This window comes from Oncorhynchus keta, unplaced genomic scaffold (assembly GCF_023373465.1).
Source record: "Oncorhynchus keta strain PuntledgeMale-10-30-2019 unplaced genomic scaffold, Oket_V2 Un_contig_25053_pilon_pilon, whole genome shotgun sequence".
Classification (NCBI taxonomy): domain Eukaryota; kingdom Metazoa; phylum Chordata; class Actinopteri; order Salmoniformes; family Salmonidae; genus Oncorhynchus; species Oncorhynchus keta.
The window spans coordinates 36,267-61,818 of record NW_026284240.1 but is presented as its reverse complement, the minus strand read 5'-3'; the positions used below and the strand labels follow the sequence as shown (position 1 = coordinate 61,818).

Below are 25,552 nucleotides of genomic sequence, written 5' to 3'. Positions count from 1 at the left end.
ATGAGACATGTGTATGTCAGGGTTGGTGTCAATTCCAGTCTCATTTGAAATTCCAATTCAATTCTTGAATTCACTCATGAAGAGGAGAATTTATGTGGAATTCATTTAGAATTTCAACCATCTTCAAGTTTTGGAATTTAATTAGAATGTTTGCAATTTCTGAATTGCAATTTAATTTTAAATTGTAAAAATGTTATCTTTGGAATTTAATTAGAATGTTGTATTTAAACATTTCCCAGGTAATGGAATGAATGGACAGATCAAACATTGACTGCAGGATTCATTTTCAATCAGTTCAACTGTATTTCTGTATTTCCAATATAACTAGGCTGTCTGTATTTCTGTATTTCCAATATAACTAGGCTGTCTGTATTTAACTAGGCTGTCTGTATTTCTGTATTTCCAATATAACTAGGCTGTCTGTATTTAACTAGGCTGTCTGTATATCTGTATTTCCAATATAACTAGGCTGTCTGTATTTCTGTATTTCCAATATAACTAGGCTGTCTGTATTTCCAATATAACTAGGCTGTCTGTATTTCCAATATAACTAGGCTGTCTGTATTTCCAATATAACTAGGCTGTCTGTATTTCCAATATAACTAGGCTGTCTGTATTTCTGTATTTCCAATATAACTAGGCTGTCTGTATTTCTGTATTTCCAATATAACTAGGCTGTCTGTATTTCTGTATTTCCAATATAACTAGGCTGTCTGTATTTCCAATATAACTAGGCTGTCTGTATTTCTGTATTTCCAATATAACTAGGCTGTCTGTATTTCTGTATTTCCAATATAACTAGGCTGTCTGTATTTCCAATATAACTAGGCTGTCTGTATTTCTGTATTTCCAATATAACAAGGCTGTCTATATTTCCAATATAACTAGGCTGTCTGTATTTCTGTATTTCCAATATAACCAGGCTGTCTGTATTTCCAATATAACTAGGCTGTCTGTATTTCTGTATTTCCAATATAACTAGGCTGTCTGTATTTCTGTATTTCCAATATAACTAGGCTGTCTGTATTTCCAATATAACTAGGCTGTCTGTATTTCTGTATTTCCAATATAACAAGGCTGTCTATATTTCCAATATAACTAGGCTGTCTGTATTTCTGTATTTCCAATATAACTAGGCTGTCTGTATTTCTGTATTTCCAATATAACTAGGCTGTCTGTATTTCTGTATTTCCAATATAACTAGGCTGTCTGTATTTCTATATTTCCAATGTAACTAGGCTGTCTGTATTTCCAATATAACTAGGCTGTCTGTATTTCTGTATTTCCAATTTAACTAGGCTGTCTGTATTTCCAATATAACTAGGCTGTCTGTATTTCCAATATAACTAGGCTGTCTGTATTTCTGTATTTCCAATATAACTAGGCTGTCTGTATTTCCAATATAACTAGGCTGTCTGTATTTCTGTATTTCCAATATAACTAGGCTGTCTGTATTTCCAATATAACTAGGCTGTCTGTATTTCTATATTTCCAATATAACTAGGCTGTCTGTATTTCTGTATTTCCAATATAACTAGGCTGTCTGTATTTCCAATATAACTAGGCTGTCTGTATTTCTGTATTTCCAATATAACTAGGCTGTCTGTATTTCCAATATAACTAGGCTGTCTGTATTTCCAATATAACTAGGCTGTCTATATTTCCAATATAACTAAGCTGTCTGTATTTCTGTATTTCCAATATAACTAGGCTGTCTATATTTCCAATATAACTAGGCTGTCTGTATTTATATATTTCCAATATAACAAGGCTGTCTATATTTCCAATATAACTAGGCTGTCTGTATTTCTGTATTTCCAATATAACAAGGCTGTCTATATTTCCAATATAACTAGGCTGTCTGTATTTCTGTATTTCCAATATAACAAGGCTGTCTATATTTCCAATATAACTAGGCTGTCTGTATTTATATATTTCCAATATAACTAGGCTGTCTGTATTTCTGTATTTCCAATATAACAAGGCTGTCTGTATTTATATATTTCCAATATAACTAGGCTGTCTGTATTTCTGTATTTCCAATATAACTAGGCTGGCTGTATGGAGAGAGAACTGAATTGAATGAACCAGAGTGTAGCGGCTGAAGGGAATGAGTGGTGTGTTACCCTGAAGTAGAGTTGTGCGTAGCGGCTGAAGGGAATGAGTGGTGTGTTACCCTGAAGTAGAGTTGTGCGTAGCGGCTGAAGGGAATGAGTGGTGTGTTACCCTGAAGTAGAGTTGTGCGTAGCGGCTGAAGGGAATGAGTGGTGTGTTACCCTGAAGTAGAGTTGTACGTAGCGGCTGAAGGGAATGAGTGGTGTGTTACCCTGAAGTAGAGTTGTGCGTAGCGGCTGAAGGGAATGAGTGGTGTGTTACCCTGAAGTAGAGTTGTGCGTAGCGGCTGAAGGGAATGAGTGGTCTGTTACCCTGAAGTAGAGTTGTGCGTAGCGGCTGAAGGGAATGAGTGGCGTGTTACCCTGAAGTAGAGTTGTGCGTAGCGGCTGAAGGGAATGAGTGGCGTGTTACCCTGAAGTAGAGTTGTGCGTAGCGGCTGAAGGGAATGAGTGGTGTGTTACCCTGAAGTAGAGTTGTGCGTAGCGGCTGAAGGGAATGAGTGGTGTGTTACCCTGAAGTAGAGTTGTGCGTAGCGGCTGAAGGGAATGAGTGGCGTGTTACCCTGAAGTAGAGTTGTGCGTAGCGGCTGAAGGAATGAGTGGCGTGTTACCCTGAAGTAGAGTCGTGCGTAGCGGCTGAAGGAATGAGTGGTGTGTTACCCTGAAGTAGAGTTGTGCGTAGCGGCTGAAGGGAATGAGTGGTGTGTTACCCTGAAGTAGAGTCGTGCGTAGCGGCTGAAGGGAATGAGTGGCGTGTTACCCTGAAGTAGAGTTGTGCGTAGCGGCTGAAGGGAATGAGTGGTGTGTTACCCTGAAGTAGAGTTGTGCGTAGCGGCTGAAGGGGATGAGTGGTGTGTTACCCTGAAGTAGAGTTGTGCGTAGCGGCTGAAGGGAATGAGTGGTGTGTTACCCTGAAGTAGAGTTGTGCGTAGCGGCTGAAGGGAATGAGTGGTGTGTTACCCTGAAGTAGAGTTGTGCGTAGCGGCTGAAGGGAATGAGTGGTGTGTTACCCTGAAGTAGAGTTGTACGTAGCGGCTGAAGGGAATGAGTGGTGTGTTACCCTGAAGTAGAGTTGTGCGTAGCGGCTGAAGGGAATGAGTGGTGTGTTACCCTGAAGTAGAGTTGTGCGTAGCGGCTGAAGGAATGAGTGGTGTGTTACCCTGAAGTAGAGTTGTGCGTAGCGGCTGAAGGGAATGAGTGGTGTGTTACCCTGAAGTAGAGTTGTACGTAGCGGCTGAAGGAATGAGTGGTGTGTTACCCTGAAGTAGAGTTGTGCGTAGCGGCTGAAGGGAATGAGTGGTGTGTTACCCTTAAGTAGAGTTGTACGTAGCGGCTGAAGGGAATGAGTGGTGTGTTACCCTGAAGTAGAGTTGTGCGTAGCGGCTGAAGGGAATGAGTGGTGTGTTACCCTGAAGTAGAGTCGTGCGTAGCGGCTGAAGGGAATGAGTGGTGTGTTACCCTGAAGTAGAGTTGTGCGTAGCGGCTGAAGGGAATGAGTGGTGTGTTACCCTGAAGTAGAGTTGTGCGTAGCGGCTGAAGGAATGAGTGGTGTGTTACCCTGAAGTAGAGTTGTACGTAGCGGCTGAAGGGAATGAGTGGTGTGTTACCCTGAAGTAGAGTTGTGCGTAGCGGCTGAAGGGAATGAGTGGTGTGTTACCCTGAAGTAGAGTTGTGCGTAGCGGCTGAAGGAATGAGTGGTGTGTTACCCTGAAGTAGAGTTGTGCGTAGCGGCTGAAGGGAATGAGTGGTGTGTTACCCTGAAGTAGAGTTGTACGTAGCAGCTGAAGGGAATGAGTGTTGTGTTACCCTGAAGTAGAGTTGTGCGTAGCGGCTGAAGGAATGAGTGGTGTGTTACCCTGAAGTAGAGTTGTGCGTAGCGGCTGAAGGGAATGAGTGGTGTGTTACCCTGAAGTAGAGTTGTGCGTAGCGGCTGAAGGGAATGAGTGGTGTGTTACCCTGAAGTAGAGTTGTGCGTAGCGGCTGAAGGGGATGAGTGGCGTGTTACCCTGAAGTAGAGTTGTGTGTAGCGGCTGAAGGGAATGAGTGGTGTGTTACCCTGAAGTAGAGTTGTAGCAGCTGAAGGGAATGAGTGGTGTGTTACCCTGAAGTAGAGTTGTGCGTAGCGGCTGAAGGGAATGAGTGGTGTGTTACCCTGAAGTAGAGTTGTGCGTAGCGGCTGAAGGGAATGAGTGGTGTGTTACCCTGAAGTAGAGTTGTGCGTAGCGGCTGAAGGGAATGAGTGGTGTGTTACCCTGAAGTAGAGTTGTGCGTAGCGGCTGAAGGGGATGAGTGGTGTGTTACCCTGAAGTAGAGTTGTGCGTAGCGGCTGAAGGGAATGAGTGGTGTGTTACCCTGAAGTAGAGTTGTGCGTAGCGGCTGAAGGGAATGAGTGGTGTGTTACCCTGAAGTAGAGTTGTACGTAGCGGCTGAAGGGAATGAGTGGTGTGTTACCCTGAAGTAGAGTTGTGCGTAGCGGCTGAAGGGAATGAGTGGTGTGTTACCCTGAAGTAGAGTTGTGCGTAGCGGCTGAAGGGAATGAGTGGTGTGTTACCCTGAAGTAGAGTCGTGCGTAGCGGCTGAAGGGGAAGTCGTTGATGTCCAACGGCAGGGTCAGCTGGTTCTGCTCCTGGATGTGTGGTGCCTGGACCAGAGCTAGACACTCAGAATGGAGCTCTCTGCCACCTAGACACACAGAGAGACGTGAGGAGCTGGACCAGAGCTAGACACTCAGAATGGAGCTCTCTGCCACCTAGACACACAGAGAGACGTGAGGAGCTGGACCAGAGCTAGACACTCAGAATGGAGCTCTCTGCCACCTAGACACACAGAGAGACGTGAGGAGCTGGACCAGAGCTAGACACTCAGAATGGAGCTCTCTGCCACCTAGACACACAGAGAGACGTGTGGTGCCTGGACCTGAGCTAGACAGAGAGACGTGAGGAGCTGGACCAGAGCTAGACACACAGAGAGACGTGTGGTGCCTGGACCTGAGCTAGACAGAGAGACGTGAGGAGCTGGACCAGAGAGAGTCAGCATGTAACATGCACACACACCAACCTGATGCACCCTGCAGTAAAGAGCCAAGCTCGGCAGGGATCACCAGGTGTGTGACGTCAACCACCTCTCTCTTCGTCAGCTCCTACACACACACACACACACACACACACACACACACACACACACACACACACACACACACACACACACACACACACACACACACACACACAGCAAGATAAGAGATGCCTCCCTCCTCTCTATCTCACTCCCCCTCTCCCCCTCCTCTCCTCTACTCACCGTCTCCTCCTCCTCTCCCCCTCCTCTCATATCCTCTCCATCCCTCTCCTCTACTCACCATCTCCCTCCTCCTCTCCCCCTCCTCTCTTCTACTCACCATCTCCCTCCTCCTCTCCTCCTCCTCTCCCTCTACTCACCATCTCCCTCCTCCTCTCCCCCCTCCTCTCCCTCTCCCCTCCATCTCCCTCCTCCCTCTACCCCTCCTCTCCTCTACTCACCATCTCCCTCCTCCTCTCCCCCTCCTCTCCTCTCCCTCCATCTCCCTCCTCCTCCTCCCCTCCTCTCATCTACTCACCATCTCCCTCCTCCTCTCCCCCTCCTCTCCTCTACTCACCATCTCCCTCCTCCTCTCCCCCTCCTCTCCTCTACTCACCATCTCCCTCCTCCTCTCCCCCTCCTCTCCTCTACTCACCATCTCCCTCCCCTCCTCTCCCCCTCCTCTCCCCTACTCTCCATCTCCCTCCTCCTCTCCCCCTCCTCTCCTCTACTCACCATCTCCCTCCTCCTCTCCCCCTCCTCTCCTCTACTCACCATCTCCCTCCTCCTCTCCCCCTCCTCTCCTCTACTCACCATCTCCCTCCTCCTCTCCTCCTCCTCTCCCCCTCCTCTCCATCTCCCTCCTCCTCTCCCCTCCTCTCATCTACTCACCATCTCTCTCCTCCTCTCCCCCTCCTCTCCTCTACTCACCATCTCCCTCCCCCTCTCCCCTCCTCTCCTCTACTCTCCATCTCCCTCCTCCTCTCCCCCTCCTCTCCTCTCCATCTCCCTCCTCCTCCTCTCCTCTACTCACCATCTCCCTCCTCCTCTGCTCCTCCTCTCCCCCTCCTCTCCTCTACTCACCATCTCCCTCCTCCTCTCCTCCTCCTCTCCCCCTCCTCTCCATCTCCCTCCTCCTCTCCCCCTCCTCTCCTCTACTCACCATCTCCCCCTCCTCTCCATCTCCCCCTCTCCCCCTCCTCTCCTCTACTCACCATCTCCCTCCTCCTCTCCATCTCCCTCCTCCTCTCCTCCTCCTCTCCCCCTCCTCTCCATCTCCCTCCCCTCTCTCCCTCCCTCTCCTCTACTCTCCATCTCCCTCCTCCTCTCCCCCTCCTCTCCTCTCCATCTCCCTCCTCCTCCTCTCCTCTACTCACCATCTCCCTCCTCCTCTGCTCCTCCTCTCCCCCTCCTCTCCTCTACTCACCATCTCCCTCCTCCTCTCCTCCTCCTCTCCCCCTCCTCTCCATCTCCCTCCTCCCTCTCCCCCTCCTCTCCTCTACTCACCATCTCCCCCTCCTCTCCATCTCCCCCTCTCCCCCTCCTCTCCTCTACTCACCATCTCCCTCCTCCTCTCCATCTCCCTCCTCCTCTCCTCCTCCTCTCCCCCTCCTCTCCATCTCCCTCCCCTCTCCCCCTCCTCTCCTCTACTCTCCATCTCCCTCCTCCTCTCCCCCTCCTCTCCTCTCCATCTCCCTCCTCCTCCTCTCCTCTACTCACCATCTCCCTCCTCCTCTCCTCCTCTCCTCTCCCCCTCCTCTCCTCTCCATCTCCCTCCTCCATCTCCCCCTCCTCTCCTCTACTCACCATCTCCCTCCTCCTCCCTCTCCTTTCCTCATATAATTTCCTACTCCATTTCTTTCCTCCTCTCCTCTACTCACCATCGCCCTCCTCTTCCTCCTCCTCTACTCACCATCTCCCTCCTCCTCCCTCTCCTTTCCTCATATAATTTCCTACTCCATTTCTTTCCTCCTCTCCTCTACTCACCATCGCCCTCCTCTTCCTCCTCCTCTACTCACCATTTCCTCCTCCTCTATTCTCCATCTCCCTCCTCCTATCCCTCCTCCTCTACTCACCATCACCCTCCTCTTCCTCCCCCTCTTCTCACCATCTCCCTCCTCCTCCCTCTCCTTTCCTCATAATTTCCTACTCCCTTTCTTTCCTCCTCTCCTCTACTCACCATCTCCTCCTCTACTCTCCATCTCCCTCCTCCTCTACTCACCATCCTCCTCCTCTCCCTCCTCTACTCACCATCTCCCTCCTCCTATCCCTCCTCATCTACTCACCATTGCCCTCCTCCTCCTCTTCCTCTACGCACCTCCTCCTCCGCTCCTCACCTCCTCTCTCCTCCTCCCTCTCCTTTCCTCATGTTAATTCCTACTCCCTTTCGTTCCTCCTCTCCTCTCCTCACCTCCTCTCTCCTCCTCCTCTCCTCCTCTGCTTTCCTGCGGGCCTCCAGCTTCATCTACAACAGAATAAAACATTATTAACCCTAACTAGAACAGGTCAGGTTTACTAACCCTAACTAGAACAGGTCATTACTAACCCTAACTAGAACAGGTCATTACTAACCCTAACTAGAACAGGTCATTATTAACCCTAACTAGAACAGGTCATTATTAACCCTAACTAGAACAGGTCATTATTAACCCTAATACTGTGTATTGTATTATGTTGTGTACTGTATTATGTTGTGTACTGTATTATGTTGTGTACTGTATTATGTTGTGTACTGTATTATGTTGTGTACTGTATTATGTTGTGTACTGTATTATGTTGTGTATTGTGTTATGTTGTGTACTGTATTATGTTGTGTATTGTATTATGTTGTGTACTGTATTATGTTGTGTATTGTTGTGTATTATGTTGTGTATTGTTGTGTACTGTATTATGTTGTGTATTGTATTATGTAGTGTATTGTTGTGTACTGTATTATGTTGTGTATTGTGTTATGTTGTGTACTGTATTATGTTGTGTATTGTTGTGTACTGTATTATGTTGTGTATTGTGTTATGTTGTGTACTGTATTATGTTGTGTATTGTTGTGTACTGTATTATGTTGTGTATTGTATTATGTTGTGTACTGTATTATGTTGTGTACTGTATTATGTTGTGTATTGTTGTGTATTATGTTGTGTATTGTTGTGTACTGTATTATGTTGTGTATTGTATTATGTTGTGTATTGTTGTGTACTGTATTATGTTGTGTATTGTATTATGTTGTGTATTGTGTTATGTTGTGTACTGTATTATGTTGTGTATTGTTGTGTACTGTATTATGTTGTGTACTGTATTATGTTGTGTACTGTATTATGTTGTGTATTGTTGTGTACTGTATTATGTTGTGTACTGTATTATGTTGTGTACTGTATTATGTTGTGTATTGTGTTATGTTGTGTACTGTATTATGTTGTGTATTGTATTATGTTGTGTACTGTATTATGTTGTGTATTGTATTATGTTGTGTACTGTATTATGTTGTGTATTATTGTGTACTGTATTATGTTGTGTACTGTATTATGTTGTGTATTGTATTATGTTGTGTACTGTATTATGTTGTGTACTGTATTATGTTGTGTATTGTATTATGTTGTGTACTGTATTATGTTGTGTACTGTATTATGTTGTGTACTGTATTATGTTGTGTATTGTGTTATGTTGTGTACTGTATTATGTTGTGTATTGTATTATGTTGTGTACTGTATTATGTTGTGTACTGTATTATGTTGTGTACTGTATTATGTTGTGTATTGTGTTATGTTGTGTACTGTATTATGTTGTGTATTGTTGTGTACTGTATTATGTTGTGTATTGTATTATGTTGTGTACTGTATTATGGTGTGTACTGTATTATGTTGTGTATTGTTGTGTACTGTATTATGTTGTGTATTGTATTATGTTGTGTATTGTTGTGTACTGTATTATGTTGTGTACTGTATTATGTTGTGTACTGTATTATGTTGTGTATTGTTGTGTACTGTATTATGTTGTGTACTGTATTATGTTGTGTATTGTATTATGTTGTGTATTGTGTTATGTTGTGTATTATGTTGTGTACTGTATTATGTTGTGTATTGTATTGTGTTGTGTATTGTGTTGTGTACTGTATTATGTTGTGTACTGTATTATGTTGTGTACTGTATTATGTTGTGTATTGTATTATGTTGTGTACTGTATTATGTTGTGTACTGTATTATGTTGTGTACTGTATTATGTTGTGTATTGTATTATGTTGTGTACTGTATTATGTTGTGTACTGTATTATGTTGTGTATTATGTTGTGTATTGTATTATGTTGTGTACTGTATTATGTTGTGTACTGTATTATGTTGTGTACTGTATTATGTTGTGTACTGTATTATGTTGTGTATTGTGTATTGTTGTGTACTGTATTATGTTGTGTACTGTATTATGTTGTGTATTGTATTATGGTGTGTATTATGTTGTGTACTGTATTATGTTGTGTATTGTATTATGTTGTGTACTGTATTATGTTGTGTATTGTATTATGTTGTGTACTGTATTATGTTGTGTATTGTATTATGTTGTGTGCTGTATTATGTTGTGTACTGTATTATGTTGTGTACTGTATTATGTTGTGTACTGTATTATGTTGTGTATTGTATTATGTTGTGTACTGTATTATGTTGTGTATTATGTTGTGTACTGTATTATGTTGTGTATTGTATTATGTTGTGTACTGTATTATGTTGTGTACTGTATTATGTTGTGTATTGTATTATGTTGTGTATTGTATTATGTTGTGTACTGTATTATGTTGTGTATTGTATTATGTTGTGTACTGTATTATGTTGTGTATTGTATTATGTTGTGTACTGTATTATGTTGTGTATTGTGTTAAGGTTGTGTATTGTAGTATGACGTGTACTGTATTATGTTGTGTACTGTATTATGTTGTGTACTGTATTATGTTGTGTACTGTATTATGTTGTGTACTGTATTATGTTGTGTATTGTATTATGTTGTGTATTGTAGTATGTTGTGTACTGTATTGTGTTGTGTATTGTGTTGTGTATTGTGTGTTGTGTATTGTGTGTAATGTTGTGTACTGTGTTGTGTATATAGTTGTGTATTGTGTGTGTTGTGTACTGTGTGTAATGGTGTGTAGTGTGTGTAATGGTGTGTAGTGTGTACTGTGTGTAGTGTGTACTGTGTGTAATGGTGTGTAGTGTGTGTAATGGTGTGTAGTGTGTGTAATGGTGTGTAGTGTGTACTGTGTGTAATGGTGTGTAGTGTGTGTAATGGTGTGTAGTGTGTACTGTGTGTAATGGTGTGTAGTGTGTGTAATGGTGTGTAGTGTGTACTGTGTGTAGTGTGTAGTGTGTGTAATGGTGTGTAGTGTGTACTGTGTGTAGTGTGTAGTGTGTGTAATGGTGTGTAGTTTGTACTGTGTGTAGTGTGTAGTGTGTGTGTAATGGTGTGTAGTGTGCATATAGTTGTGTACTGTGTGTAATGGTGTGTAGTGTGTAGTGTGTGTAATGGTGTGTAGTGTGTGTAATGGTGTGTAGTGTGTGTAATGGTGTGTAGTGTGTGTAATGGTGTGTACTGTGTGTGATGGTGTGTAGTGTGTGTAATGGTGTGTAGTGTGTACTGTGTGTAATGGTGTGTAGTGTGTGTAATGGTGTGTAGTGTGTGTAATGGTGTGTAATGGTGTGTACTGTCTTGTGCATCGTACCTTGATGTATCTCCTGTGTAGTGTGTACTGTGTGTAATGGTGTGTAGTGTGTGTAATGGTGTGTAGGGTGTGTAGTGTGTAGTGTGTGTAATGGTGTGTAGTGTGTGTAATGGTGTGTAGTGTGTAGTGTGTACTGTGTGTAATGGTTTGTAGTGTGTGTACTGTCTTGTGCATCGTACCTTGATGTATCTCTTGCGGGTGTCGTACATGTGGATGAGAGAACGAAACTTGACCAGACTCTTTCTCATCTTCAAATGTGTAGTGCTTCCTGGAGGGAGGGAGGGAATGAGGGAGGGAGGGAGGGAATGAGGGAGGGAGGGAGGGAGGGAGGGAGGGAGGGAGGGAGGGAGGAGGAGGGAGGAATGAGGGTGTGTAAAGGGGAATGAGAAAGGGAATGAGTAAGGCAGAGAAAAAGAGAGGGGTGGGAGGGAGGTGTAATGGCAGAGAGAGGATGGAAGGATAGAGAGGGTAGAAGGAGGGAAGGAGTGAGAGGTGTAAAGGAGGTAGGAGAGACAGAGGGAGAAGGAGGAAGGAGAGACAGAGGGAGAAGGAGGGAAGGAGAGACATGTGGATGAAAGAGGGACCAGAGAAGGAGGGAAGGGAGGAGGGGAGAAAATGGAAGGAGAGACAGGGAGAAGGAGGGAAGGAGAGAGAGAGGAAGAATAATGAAAGGAGAGAGAGGGAGAAGGAGGGAAGAAGGAGAGACAGAGGGGAGAAGGATGGAAGGAGGGACAGAGGGAGAAGAGGAGGGAAGGAGGGAAGGAGAGACAGAGGGAGAAGGAGGGAAGGAGAGACAGAGAGAGAAGGAGGGAAGGAGGGACAGAGGGAGAAGGATGGAAGGAGAGACAGAGGGAGAAGGAGGGAAGGAGGAAGAGAGACAGAGAGAAGGAGGAAGGAGAGACAGAGAGAGAGGAGGAAGGAGGGACAGAGAGAGAAGGAGGGAAGGAGGACAGAGGGAGAAGGATGGAAGGAGAGACAGGGAGAAGGAGGGAAGGAGGGAAGGAGGACAGAGAGAGAAGGAGGGAAGGAGAGACAGAGAGAGAAGGAGGGAAGGAGAGACAGAGAGAGAAGGAGGGAAGGAGGGACAGAGGGAGAGAAGGAGGGAAGGAGGGAAGGAGAGACAGAGGGAGAAGGAGGGAAGGAGAGACAGAGAGGAGAAGGAGGGAAGGAGGGACAGAGGGAGAAGGATGGAAGGAGAGACAGAGGAGAAGGAGGGAAGGAGGAAGGAGAGACAGAGAGAGAGGAGGGAAGGAGAGACAGAGAGAGAAGGAGGGAAGGAGAGACAGAGAGAGAAGGAGGGAAGGAGGGACAGAGGGAGAAGGATGGAAGGAGAGACAGAGGGAGAAAGGAGGGAAGGAGAGACAGAGGGAGAAGGATGGAAGGAGAGACAGAGAGAGAAGGAGGGAAGGAGGGACAGAGGGAGAAGGATGGAAGGAGAGACAGAGGGAGAAGTAACACAGACGTCTCAGTAGTTTTACAGTGCTTACAGTAGGTACCGTGGTAAAATTATTAGGTTGCCATCGGGTGGTTATGTGTTCTTTACCCTGTCTGGTATCTGTAGTGAGGGTGGTTATGTGTTCTTTACCCTGTCTGGTATCTGTTGAGGGTGGTTGTGTGTTCTTTACTCTGTCTGGTAACTGTTGAGGGGTTGTGGGTTCTTTACCCTGTCTGGTAACTGTTGCAGGGGGTTGTGGGTTCTTTACCCTGTCTGGTATCTGTAGTGAGGGTGTTTATGTGTTCTTTACCCTGTCTGGTATCTGTAGTGGGGTGTTTATGTGTTCTTTACCCTGTCTGGTAACTGTAGTGAGGGTGTTTATGTGTTCTTTACCCTGTCTGGTATCTGTAGTGGGGTGTTTATGGTTCTTTACCCTGTCTGGTAACTGTTGCAGGGTGGTTGTGGGTTCTTTACCCTGTCTGGTAACTGTAGTGAGGGTGGTTGTGGGTTCTATACCCTGTCTGGTAACTGTAGTGAGGGTGGTTGTGGGTTCTTTACTCTGTCTGGTAACTGTTGCAGGGGGTTGTGGGTTCTTTACCCTGTCTGGTAACTGTAGTGCAGGGTGGTTGTGGGTTCTATACCCTGTCTGGTATCTGTAGTGAGGGTGTTTATGTGTTCTTTACCCTGTCTGGTAACTGTAGTGGGGGTGTTTAGGTGTTCTTTACCCTGTCTGGTAACTGTAGTGAGGGTGTTTATGTGTTCTTTACCCTGTCTGGTATCTGTAGTGGGGGTGTTTATGTGTTCTTTACCCTGTCTGGTAACTGTTGAGGGTGGTTGTGGGTTCTTTACCCTGTCTGGTAACTGTAGTGAGGGTGGTTGTGGGTTCTATACCCTGTCTGGTAACTGTAGTGAGGGTGTTGTGGGTTCTTTACTCTGTCTGGTAACTGTAGTGAGGGTGGTTGTGGGTTATATACCCTGTCTGGTATCTGTAGTGAGGGTGGTTGTAGTTTCTATATCCTGTCTGGTAACTGTAGTAAGGGTTGGTTGTAGGTTTTTACCCTGTCTGGTATCTGTAGTGAGGGTTGATTGTAGGTTCTAAAGCCTGTCTGGTAACTGTTGGTTGTGTGTTCTATACCTGTCTGGTAACTATAGTGAGGGTGGTTGTGTGTTCTATACCTCTCTGGTAACTGTAAAGAACATGGTTGTGTGTTCTATACCCTGTCTGGTAACTGCTAGTGAGGGTGGTTGTGTGTTCTATACAGCTGGTAACTGTAGTGAGGGTGGTCACTGTTAAGACTCTAGTTTACATTGTCACTGGTAACTGGAACAGAAGCCAGGTGGTTGTAGGTTCTACCCACCCACATCTGGTAACTGTAGTGAGGGTGGTTGTGTGTTCTATACCCTGTCTGGTAACTGTAGTGAGGGTGGTTGTGATGGTTACTAACACCCTGTCTGGTAACTGTAGGAGGGTTAGGGGTGGTGTAGATGGTTCTATACCCTGTCTGGTAGGCCCTGGGTAGGAGGGTGGTTGTGTGTTACTATACCCTGTCTGGTAACCTGTAGTGAGGGTGGTTGTGTAGATGGTTACCTAGTCACCCTGTCTGGTAACCCCGTAGTGAGGGTGGTTGTGGGTTCTATACCCTGTCTGGTAACTGTAGTGAGGGTGGTTACCTTTACTCTGTCTGGTAACTGTAGTGAGGGTGGTTGTGATGTTCTTTACCCTGTCTGGTAACTGTAGCGAGGGTGGTTGTAGTTCCCTTACCCAGGATCAGGGTAGGAGGGTTAGGGTTCAGAGGTTAGGGTCAGTACCTGGTGAGGAAGCCTCTACAGTAGGCCCTGGGTAGGAGGATCTTGGTTCTGAACTCCTTGTATCGTTTCCTGACAAAGAACATGCGTGGTATCTCTGCAGGGTGAGGGCCGCCACCTGACGATGGTTAGGTATAGATGGTTACCTTAGACTCCAACAAGGCTGGTAGGAGGGTCCTCCTTCAGAAAACAGATGGAGCAACACAAACAGAGAGAACCCAGACATCACTGTTAGGTAAGACTGTAGTTTACATTAGTCACTGAAAGTTTGTACCCTAGGTACAGGAAGAGGTTAGGTGAAGATGGTTCTGGTCTCTCACCCACAGGCATCCTGAATTAACATGCTCAACTTAGTAGCTACTACTTGGTAGGCCCTGGGTAGGAGGGTTAGGTGTAGATGGTTACCTTAGTCACAACTACTTGGTAGGCCCTGGGTAGGAGGGTTAGGGGTTAGGTGTAGATGGTTACCTTAGTCCCTCAACTACTTGGTAGGCCCTGGGTAGGAGGGTTAGGGGTTACGTATAGGGATGGTTACCTTAGTCACTCCACAGGTTGGTAGGCCCCAGGACTTGTACCTGAGGGAACCACACACAGGTTAGCTGAGGCTGTGACACAGTTACTCCCCAAACACACAGGTTAGAGGAGGCTGTTTCACACCACCAGGGACTGATACCTGACACACACAAACACACAGGTTAGAGGAGGCTGTCCCCACCAGGGACTGATACCTGACACACACAAACACACAGGTTAGAGGAGGCTGTCCCCACCAGGGACTGATACTGACACACACAAACACACAGGTTAGAGGAGGCTGTCCCCACCAGGGACTGATACCTGACACACAAACACACAGGTTAGAGGAGGCTGTCCCCACCAGGGACTGATACCTGACACACACAAACACACAGGTTAGAGGAGGCTGTCCCCACCAGGGACTGATACCTGACACACACAAACACACAGGTTAGAGGAGGCTGTCCCCACCAGGGACTGATACCTGACACACACAAACACACAGGTTAGAGGAGGCTGTCCCCACCAGGGACTGATACCTGACACACACAAACACACACAGGTTAGAGGAGGCTGTCCCCACAAAAGGGACTGATACCTGACACACACAAACACACAGGTTAGAGGAGGCTGTCCCCACCAGGGACTGATACCTGACACACACAAACACACAGGTTAGAGGAGGCTGTCCCCACCAGGGACTGATACCTGAGATGGGGTTGAAGGCCAGTCTAACAGCAGGGTTAGTTACCCTGAACAGGAAGATGTTGAAGGCCAGTCTAACAGGGTGTTTTACCTGAACAGGAAGATGTTGAAGGCCAGTCTAACAGGGTGTTTTACCTGAACAGGAAGATGTTGAAGGCCAGTCTAACAGGGTGTTTTACCTGAACAGGAAGATGTTGAAGGCCAGTCTAACAGGGTGTTTTACCTGAACAGGAAGATGTTGAAGTCCAGTCTAACAGGGTGTTTTAGCTGAACAGGAAGATGTTGAAGGCCAGTCTAACAGGGTGTTTTACCTGAACAGGAAGATGTTGAAGGCCAGCCAGGGTGTTTTACCTGAACAGGAAGGTTGAAGGCCAGTCTAACAGGGTGTTTTACCTGAACAGGAAGATGTTGAAGTCCAGTCTAACAGGGTGTTTTACCTGAACAGGAAGATGTTGAAAGCCAGTCTAACAGGGTGTTTTACCTGAACAGGAGATGTTGAAGTCCAGTCTAACAGGGTGTTTTACCTGAACAGGAAGATGTTGAAGTCCAGTCTAACAGGGTGTTTTACCTGAACAGGAAGATGTTGAAAGCCAGTCTAACAGGGTGTTTTACCTGAACAGGAAGATGTTGAAGGCCAGTCTAACAGGGTGTTTTACCTCAACAGGGAGATGTTGAAGTCCAGTCTAACAGGGTGTTTTACCTGAACAGGAAGATGTTGAAGGCCAGTCTAACAGGGTGTTTTACCTGAACAGGAAGATGTTGAAGGCCAGTCTAACAGGGTGTTTTACCTGAACAGGAAGATGTTGAAGGCCAGTCTAACAGGGTGTTTTACCTGAACAGGAAGATGTTGAAGGCTGTTTTACCTGAACAGGAAGATGTTGAAGGCCAGTCTAACAGGGTGTTTTACCTGAAAGATGTTGAAGATCTAACAGTTGTTTTAAGGAACAGGAAGATGTTGAAGGTCAGTCTAACAGGGTGTTTTACCTGAACAGGAAGATGTTGAAGGCCAGTCTAACTGGCCTGAACAGGAAGATGTTGAAGGCCAGTAACAGGGTGTTTTACCTGAACAGGAAGATGTTGAAGGCCAGTCTAACAGGGTGTTTTACCTGAACAGGAAGATGTTGAAGGCCAGTCTAACAGGGTGTTTTACCTGAACAGGAAGATGTTGAAGGCCAGTCTAACAGGGTGTTTTACCTGAACAGGAAGATGTTGAAGGCCAGTCTAACAGGGTGTTTTACCTGAACAGGAAGATGTTGAAGGCCAGTTTTTTACTAACAGAAAGACGTTGAAGGGTGTTTTACCTGAACAGGAAGATGTTGAAGGCCAGTCTAACAGGGTAACCCTCTCTCCGGATCCTGATGGTCTCCAAGATACCAGAATACCTCAGCTGACTGCCGACCAGCTCCTTCTCAAACACACCTGGCTCCTACACATACAAGCAAACACACACATATCATGGCAATACCAACAATATCACTGTTAAAACCTCTCTGGGGCCTCCTGTACTGCAGCGCCAGCTGTGCCACCAGAGACTCTGGGTTCGCCGCCCAGGCTCTGTCGTAACTGGCCGCGACCGGGAGGTCCGTGGGGCGACGCACAATTGGCCCAGCGTCGTCCGGGTTAGGGAGGGTTTGGCCAGTAGGGATGCCCTTGTCTCATCACACACCAGCGACTCCTGTGGCGGGACGGGCGCAGTGCGCGTTAACCAAGGATGCCAGGTGCACGGTGTTTCCTCCGACACATTGGTGCGGCTGGCTTACGGGTTGGATGCGTGCTGTGTTAAGAAGCAGTGTGACTTGGTTGGGATGTGTGTGGGAGGACGAATGACTTTCAACCTTCGTCTCTCCCGAGCCCGTACGGGAGTTGTAGCGATGAGACAAGATAGTAGCTACTAAACAATTGGATACCAACCGAAAAAGGGGTAAAATTCAGAAAACAAGGACGGTAGCGTCCCTCCTCGCAAACAGCCAGTGAAATTGCAGGGCGCCAAACAGAAAATGAACAGAAATAATTAAAATTCCTGAAATATACAAGTATTTTACACCATTTTCAATATAAACTTGTTGTAAATCCAGCCACAGTGTCCGATTTCAAAAAGGCTTTACGATGAAAGCACATCAAACGATAATGTTAGGTCAGTACCTAGTCGCAGAAAAACACAGCCATTTTTCCAGCCAAAGAGAGGAGTCACGAAAAGCAGATATAGAGATAAAATTAATTACTAACCTTTGATGATCTTCATCAGATGACACTCCCAGGACTCAATGTTACACAATATGTTTAGTTCGATAAAGTTCATATTTATATCCAAAAAATCTATGTTCAGTAGTTCCAAAAACATCCGGTGATTTTGCAGAGAGCCACATCAATTTACAGAAATACTCATAATAAACATTGATAAAAGATACAAGTGTTATGCATGGAACTTTAGATAAACTTCTCCTTAATGCAACCGCTGTGTCAGATTTCAAAAAAGCTTTACAGAGAAAGCACACCATGTAATAATCTGAGTAAAGCGCTCAGACAACAAATCAAGCCATACAGATATCAACAGAAGAGTCAACAGAAGTCAGAAATAGCATTATAAATATTCACTTACCTTTGATGATCTTCATCAGAATGCACTCCTAGGAATCCCAGTTCCACAATAAATGTTTGATTTGTTCGATAAAGTCCATAATGGCTGTTTTGGGAAGAAGGTGAGGACCAAAGCGCAGTGTTCATCTTTTTTTAATGTAAACTGAACACTGCATAGCAAAACAACAACGAAAACAACTGAAACAGTTCTGTCTGGTGCAGACACACAAAGACAGAAAACATCCACCCACCAAAACACAATAGAAAACAGGCTCCCTAAATATGGTTCTCAATCAGGGACAACGATTGACAGCTGCCTCTGATTGAGAACCATACCAGGCCAAACACAGAAATAGCAAATCATAGACAAACTAACATAGACAACCCACCCAACTCACGCTCTGACCATACTAAAATAAAAAGACAAAACAAAGGAACTAAGGCCAGAACGTGATACATAATTTATGTCCAAATACCTCCTTTTTGCGCGTTTAGAACACAATCCAAACTAACGACGCGCCGGCAAGTCCAGGCGAAAGTTCAGATGAATGGTCATATTACAGTTCGTAGTAACATGTCAAACGAAGTATAGAATCAATCTTTAGGATGTTTTTATCATAAATCTTCAATATTGTTCCAACCGGAGAATTCCTTTGTCTGTAGAAATGAGATGGAACGCAGCTAACTCTCATGTGAGCGCACGTGATCAGCTCATGGCACTCTGGCAGACCTCTGGCTCAAACAGCTCTCATTCTCTCCTCCATCACAGTAAAAGCATCAAACAAGGTTCTAAAGACTGTAGACATCTAGTGGAAGCCTTAGGTAGTGTAATATGACCCCATAGACACTGTATATTTGATAGGCAGTGATTTGAAAAACTCAGATTTCCCACTTCCTGGTTGGATATTTTCTCAGGTTTTTGCCTGCCATATGAGTTCTGTTATACTCATACATCATTCAAACAGTTATAGAAACTTCAGAGTGTTTTCTATCCAAACCTACTAATAATATGCATATATTAGCAACTGGGCCTGAGTAGCAGGCAGTTTACTCTGGCCACCTTATTCATCCCAGCTTCTCAATACTGCCCCCAGTCCCAAAATTAAACTCTTTCACACTGTGATGTGGAGACCTACCTTCTGATGTGGAGACCACTGTTAAACTGTGATGTGGAGTCCTACCTTCTGATGTGGAGACCACTGTTAAACTGTGATGTGGAGACCTACCTTCTGACTGTCTGGCTTAATGCAGCTAACCAACAATACCACTGTTAAACTGTGATGTGGAGACCTACCTTCTGATGTGGAGACCACTGTTAAACTGTGATGTGGAGACCTACCTTCTGATGTGGAGACCACTGTTAAACTGTGATGTGGAGACCTACCTTCTGATGTGGAGACCACTGTTAAACTGTGATGTGGAGACCTACCTTCTGTCTGTTTGGCTTTATGCAGCGTATAAACGATGGGTTGCACCTGTCAAGAGAAAGAGAAAGATTCTGTAACAATAACTCTAATAACATTTCCCTCTCATCTTGTCTCACCTCTCCTCCTCCCTTTACTATTAATAATAATAACCCTCCTCCCTTTAATATTTATAATAATAATAATAATAATAACACCTAATATAATAACACCTCTCCTCTCTTTAATATTTATAATATTAATAATAACACCTCTCCTCCTTTACTATTAATAATAATAACCCTTTAATATTAATAATAATAATAATAACACCTCTCCTCCATTTAATATTAATAATAATAACACCTCTCCTCCCTTTAATATTAATAATAATAATAATAACACCTCTCCTCCCTTTAATATTAATAATAATAATAACTCCTCTCCTCCTCCCTTTAATATTAATATTAATAATAACACCTCTCCTCCCTTTAATATTAATAATAACAATAACATCTCTCCTCCCTTTAATATTAATAATAACACCTCTCCTCCCTTTAATATTAATAATAATAATAACTCCTTCCTTTAATAATCATAATAACACCTCTCCTCCCTTTAATATTAATAATAATAATAACACCTCTCCTCCCTTTAATATTAATAATAATAATAGTAACACCTCTCCTCCTCCCTTTAATATTAATAATAATAATAACATCTCTCCTCCCTTTAATATTAATAATAATAACACCTCTCCTCCCTTTATTATTAATATTAATAATAGCACCTCTCCTCCCTTTAATATTAATAATAATAATAACACCTCTCCTCCCTTTAATTTAATAACATCTCTCATCCTTTAATATTAATAATAACACCTCTCCTCCCTTTAATATTAATAATAATAACACCTCTCCTCCTCCCTTTAATATTAATAATAATAATAACACCTCTCCTCCTCCCTTTAATATTAATAATAATAATAACACCTCTCCTCCCTTTAATATTAATAATAATAACACCTCTCCTCCCTTTAATATTAATAATAATAACACCTCTCCTCCCTTTAATATTAATAATAATAACACCTCTCCTCCCTTTAATATTAATAATAATAACACCTCTCCTCTCTTTAATAATAATAATAATAACACCTCTCCTCCCTTTAATATTAATATTAATAATAACACCTCTCCTCTCTTTAATATTAATAATAATAATAATAACACCTCTCCTCCCTTTACTATTAATAATAATAATAACACCTCTCCTCCTTTAATATTAATAATAATAACACCTCTCCTCTCCTCCCTTTAATATTAATAATAATAATAACACCTCTCCTCCCTTTAATATTAATAATAATAACACCTCTCCTCCTCCCTTTAATATTAATAATAATAATAACACCTCTCCTCCCTTTAATATTAATAATAATAACACCTCTCCTCCCTTTAATATTAATAATAATAATAACACCTCTCCTCCCTTTAATATTAATAATAATAATAACACCTCTCCTCCCTTTAATATTAATAATAATAACACCTCTCCTCCTCCCTTTAATATTAATAATAATAACACCTCTCCTCTCTTTAATAATAATAATAATAACACCTCTCCTCCCTTTAATATTAATAATAATAATAACACCTCTCCTCCCTTTAATATTAATAATAATAACCTCTCCTCCCTTTAATATTAATAATAATAATAACACCTCTCCCTTTAATATTAATAATAATAGTAACCCTTCCCTTTAATATTAATAATAATAATAACACCTCTCCTCCCTTTAATATTAATAATAATAGTAACACCCTCCTCCCTTTAATATGAATAATAATAATAACACCTCTCCTCCCTTTAATATTAATAATAATAATAACACCCCTCCTCCCTTTAATATGAATAATAATAATAACACCTCGCCTCCCTTTAATATTAATAATAATAATAATAATAACACCTCTCCTCCCTTTAATATTAATAATAATAATAACACCTCTCCTCCTTTAATATTAATAATAATAACACCTAATCCCTTTAATATTAATAATAATAATAACACCTCGCCTCCCTTTAATATTAATAATAATAATAACACCCTCCTCCCTTTAATATTAATAATAATAATAACACCTCTCCTTTAATATTAATAATAATAGTAACACCTTCCCACCTAATATTAATAATAATAATAACATCCCCCTTTAATATTAATAATAATAACACCTAATATTAATAATAATAATAATAATATTAATAATAATAATAATAATACTCCTTCCCTTTAATATTAATAATAATAATAACACCCTCCTCCCCCTTTAATATTAATAATAATAATATTAATAATAATAATAATAACACCTCCTCCCTTTAATATTAATAATAATAATAATAATCCCTCCCTTTAATATTAATAATAATAATAACACCTCTCCTCCCTTTAATATTAATAATAATAATAACACCTAATATTAATAATAATAATAACAACCTCTCCTCCCTTTAATATTAATAATAATAATAATCTCCTCCCTTTAATATTAATAATAATAATAATAATCTCCTCCTTTAATATTAATAATAATAATAATACCTCTCCTCCCTTTAATATTAATAATAATAATAATAATATAATAATAATAATAACACCTCGCTCCCTTATAATAATAATAATAATAATAATAATATTAATAATAATAATAATAATTTAATATTAATAATAATAATAACAATCGCCTCCCTGTTAATAATAATAGTAATAATATTAATAATAATAATAACACCTCCCTTTAATATTAATAATAATAATCACCTCGCCTTTAATATTAATAATAATAATATGAATAATAATAATAACTAATCCCTTTAATATTAATAATAATAATAATAACACCTCTCCTCCCTTTAATATTAATAATAATAACACCTCTCCTCCTTTAATATTAATAATAATAATAACACCTCTCCTCCCTTTAATATTAATAATAATAATAACACCTAATATTAATAATAATAAACACCCTCCTCCCTTTAATATTAATAATAATAATAACACCTCGCCTCCTTTAATATTAATAATAATAACACCCCTCCTCTCCTCCCTTTAATATTAATAATAATAATAACACCTCTCCTCCCTTTAATATTAATAATAATAATAACACCTCTCCTCCCTTTAATATTAATAATAATAATAACACCTCTCCTCCCTTTAATATTAATAATAATAATAACACCTCTCCTCCTTTAATATTAATAATAATAACACCTCTCCTCCCTTTAATATTAATAATAATAATAACACCTCTCCTCCCTTTAATATTAATAATAATAATAACACCTCGCCTCCCTTTAATATTAATAATAATAACACCTCTCCTCCCTTTAATATTAATAATAATAATAACACCTCTCCATCTTGTCTACCAGTTCCAGAAGTGACAGGGTGAACTTGGTGGAGACAGTGGGGGCTGGTGTCTCCGGGTCACCGTGCTGCTCTTCCTCACATGACCTCTATGCTGACCTATGACCTCCGCGTGAACCAGGAAGAGGTTGGCCACCATCTGGGAACACACCATAGACTTAGATAGACATTGCATCATTGTATCTACCCCATTTTGACGTCTGTGAGAGCATGGGCAGCACCATTGAGGTCATCTCCATTTAGGAGTAGTACATTTTCTTCTTCTACTACTACTATGAGTTGTTTGGAGGGTGTAGTCTGAACATGTATAAAGACCAGGCGAGTGATTTACTGCCCCCTGGAGGGTGTAGTCTGAACAGGTTTAGAGACCAGGCTAGTGATTTACTGCCCCCTGGAGGGTGTTGTCTGAACAGGTTTAAAGACCAGGTTAGTGAATTACCTATCCCTGGAGGATGTTGTCTGAACAGGTATGAAGACCAGGTTAGTGAATTACCTATCCCTGGAGGATGTTGTCTGAACAGGTATGAAGACCAGGTTAGTGAATTACCTATCCCTGGAGGATGTTGTCTGAACAGGTATGAAGACCAGGTTAGTGAATTACCTATCCCTGGAGGGTGTAGTCTGAACAGGTATAGAGACCAGGTTAGTGATGTACCTATCCCTGGAGGGTGTAGTCTGAACAGGTTTAAAGACCAGGCGAGTGATTTACTGCCCCCTGGAGGGTGTTGTCTGAACAGGTTTAAAGACCAGGTTAGTGAATTACCTATCCCTGGAGGATGTTGTCTGAACAGGTTTAAAGACCAGGTTAGTGAATTACCTATCCCTGGAGGGTGTAGTCTGAACAGGTATAAAGACCAGGTTAGTGAATTACTGCCCCCTGGAGGGTGTAGTCTGAACAGGTATAAAGACCAGGTTAGTGATTTACTGCCCCCTGGAGGGTGTTGTCTGAACAGGTATAGAGACCAGGTTAGTGAATTACCTATCCCTGGAGGGTGTAGTCTGAACATGTATAGAGACCAGGTTAGTGAATTACCTATCCCTGGAGGGTGGTCCTTCTGTAGCTCAGTTGGTAGAGCATGGCGCTTGTAACGCCAGGGTAGTGGGTTCGATCCCGGGACCACCCATACGTAGAATGTATGCACACATGACTGTAAGTCGCTTTGGATAAAAGCGTCTGCTAAATGGCATATATTATTATATATTAGGGTGTAGTGTATGAACATGTATGAAGACAAGATTTGTGATTTACTGCCCCCTGCAGTTACGGAATGTTTGCTCATTAGTATAATTAATTGACTGATCTGGAGACAGGAATAAAGCATCACATCCCATGGCTGATCTCAGATGTCTAGGGCCAAGTTACATTGACTGATCTGGAGACAGGAATAAAGCATCACATCCCATGGCTGATCTCAGATGTCTGGGGCCAAGTTACATTGACTGATCTGGAGACAGGAATAAAGCATTACATCCCATGGCTGATCTCAGATGTCTGGGGCCAAGTTACATTGACTGATCTGGAGACAGGGATAAAGCATTAAATCCCATGGCTGATTTCAGATGTCTAGGGCCAAGTTACATTGACTGATCTGGAGACAGGAATAAACCATCACATCCCATGGCTGATCTCAGATATCTGGGGCCAAGTTAATCTTCCCTTTCACGTAAGAAAGTCATGACCATCATGCTTTTAGGGAAATAGGTTAGTTTTGTACATGTATTAAACTGTGAGATTGAACAATTCCAGTCTCCTTGCTGAGGGGGGTCCTCCCCCTGATCATGTTTACGCTTTGAAAGTTTACATACACCTTAGCCAAATACATTTAAAATCTGTTTTCACAATTCCAGACATTTAATCCTAGTAAACATTCACTGTCTTAGGTCAGTTAGGATCACCACTTGATTTTAAGAATGTGAAATGTCAGAATAATAGTAGAGATAATGATTTATTTCAGCTTTTATTTCTTTCACCACATTCCCAGTGGCTCAGAATTTTACATACACTCAATTCGTACTTGGTAGCATTGCCTTTAAATTGTTTTATTTGGGTCAAACATTTCGGGTAGCCTTCCACAAGCTTCCCACAATAACTTGGGTCAATTTTGGGCCATTCCTCCTGACAGAGCAGGTGTAACTGAGTCAGGTTTGTAGGCCTCCTTGCTCACACATGCCTTTTCAGTTCTGCCCACACATTTTCTATGGGATTGAGGTCAAGGCTTTGTGATGGCCACTCCAATACCTTGACTTTGGTGTCCTTAAGCCATTTTGCCACAACTTTGGAAGTATGCTTGGGGTCATTGTCCATCAGGAAGACCCATTTGCGACCAAACTTTAACTTCCTGACTGATGTCTTGAGATATTGCTTCAATATATCCACATAATTTTCCCTCCTCATGATGCCAACTATTGTGAAGTGCACCAGTCTCTCCTGCAGCAAAGCACCCCCACAACATGATGCTACCACCCCTGTGCTTCACGGTTGGGATGGTGTTCTTCGGCTTGCAAGCCTCCCCCTTTTTCCTCCAAACATAACGATGGTCATTTTGGCCAAACAGTTCTGTTTTTGTTTCATCAGACCAGAGGACATTTCTCCAAAAAGTACGATCTTTGTCCCCATGTGCAGTTGCAAACCGTAGTCTGGCTTTTCTATGGTGGTTTTGGAGCAGTGGCTTCTTCCTTGCTGAGCGGCCTTTCAAGGTAATGTTGATATAGGACTCGTTTTACTGTGGATATAGATACTTTGTACCTGTTTCCTTCAGCATCTTCAAAGGTCCTTTGCTGTTGTTCTGGGATTGATTTGCACATTTT

The 25,552-nt window shown here is 42.5% G+C and overlaps 1 pseudogene; it reads right to left on the bottom strand.

Annotated features, from left to right (window-relative positions):
* Positions 1-14,107: 14,107 nt before the first annotated feature.
* The window catches only part of LOC127922269 (unconventional myosin-XV-like), a 37,854-nt pseudogene continuing 26,409 nt past the window's right edge, over positions 14,108-25,552 (bottom strand).